Here is a 1317-nt window from a genome sequence, read left to right as displayed (position 1 = left end):
GATTGTTGGAGCAAATAATTTGTTGAGGAACCTTCATACTGTTTTCCGTAGTGGCTGTACCAATATACCTTCCCACCAGCAGTAAAGAAGGGGTCCCTTTTCTCCATATTTTTGCCACACTTGTTGTCTTTTGTTTTTTGACAACAGTCATCAACAGGTGTGAAGTGACATCTCACTGTGGTCTTGATTTGCACTTCCTTGATGATTAGTGATGTTCAACACCGTTCCATGTATCTGTTGGCCATATGTCTTCTTTGGCAAAATATCTAATTAGGTCCTTTGCCCATTTTTTCAATTGGGTTGCTTTTTGTGTGGGTTTTGTTTTTGTTTTTGTTTTTGATTTGCTATTGAGTTGTAGGAGATCCTTGTCTTTTTTGGATATTAACCCCTTACTAAATATATGGATTAAAAATATTTTCTCCCATTTTGCAGATTGCCTTTTCACTCTGTTGATTGTTTCCTTTGCTGTCCAGAAGCTTTTTAGTTTGATATAGTCCCTCTTGTCTATTTCTGTTTTTGTTTCCTGTGTTTTTGGTGCCATATCCAAGAAATCATTGCCAAGTCCAACATCTAGAAGATTTTTACCTATGTCTTCTTCTAAGAGTTCTATTGTTCCAAGTTTTACATGTAAGTCTTTAATCCACCTCAAGTGCTTTGTTTTGATATGGTATAAGATAGGGGTCCAACCTCATCTTTTGCATGTGGTCATCCAGTTTTCTTAACATCATTTATTGAATAGCAGATAGTATGGACATTTTAACAATATTAATTCCTATGATTCATAAACATGAGATATCCTTTCATGTATTTGTGTCTCCTTTAACTTATTTCATCAGTGTTTTATAGTTTTCAAGGTGTAAATATTTATGTTCTTGGTTAAGTTTATTCTTAGGTATTTTATTCTTTTTTGTGCTATTGTAACTGAGACTATTTTCTTAATTTTCTTTTCAGATAGGTCATTGTTAATGTATAAAAATGCAACTGATTTTTGTATGTTGGTTTTATATTCTGCAACTTTACTGAATTTACTAGTTCTAAAATTTTTTGTAGATGTTTTAGAGTTTTTCTATAATATATACAATGTCATGTCATCTGGAAACTGAGACAATTTTACTTCTTCCTTTCTGATTTGGATGCCTTTTATTTCTCTTTCTTTCCTAATTGCTCTGGCTAGTACAGCTATGTCAAATAGGGGAGGTGAAAATGGGCATCTTGCCTTGTTCCAGATCTTAGAAAAAAAATTTTTTTTCACCATTGAATATGATGCTAATTATGAGATTTTCATAAATGGCTTTTACTGTGTTGAGGTAAGTTTCT

At 32.7% G+C, this 1317-nt stretch overlaps 1 protein-coding gene across 1 annotated transcript in view; it reads right to left on the bottom strand.

Moving 5' to 3' along the window:
• The window catches only part of ANO2 (anoctamin 2, calcium activated chloride channel), a 361968-nt gene that overhangs the window by 185193 nt on the left and 175458 nt on the right, over positions 1–1317 (bottom strand). The gene's annotated exons all lie outside the window — the stretch shown is intronic.

The sequence above is a fragment of the Propithecus coquereli genome, unplaced genomic scaffold, assembly GCF_000956105.1.
Source record: "Propithecus coquereli isolate 6110/MARCELLA unplaced genomic scaffold, Pcoq_1.0 Scaffold124, whole genome shotgun sequence".
Classification (NCBI taxonomy): Eukaryota; Metazoa; Chordata; class Mammalia; order Primates; family Indriidae; genus Propithecus; species Propithecus coquereli.
The sequence above is the reverse complement of the archived record's forward strand: the minus strand, read 5'-3'. Positions and strand labels throughout refer to the sequence as shown.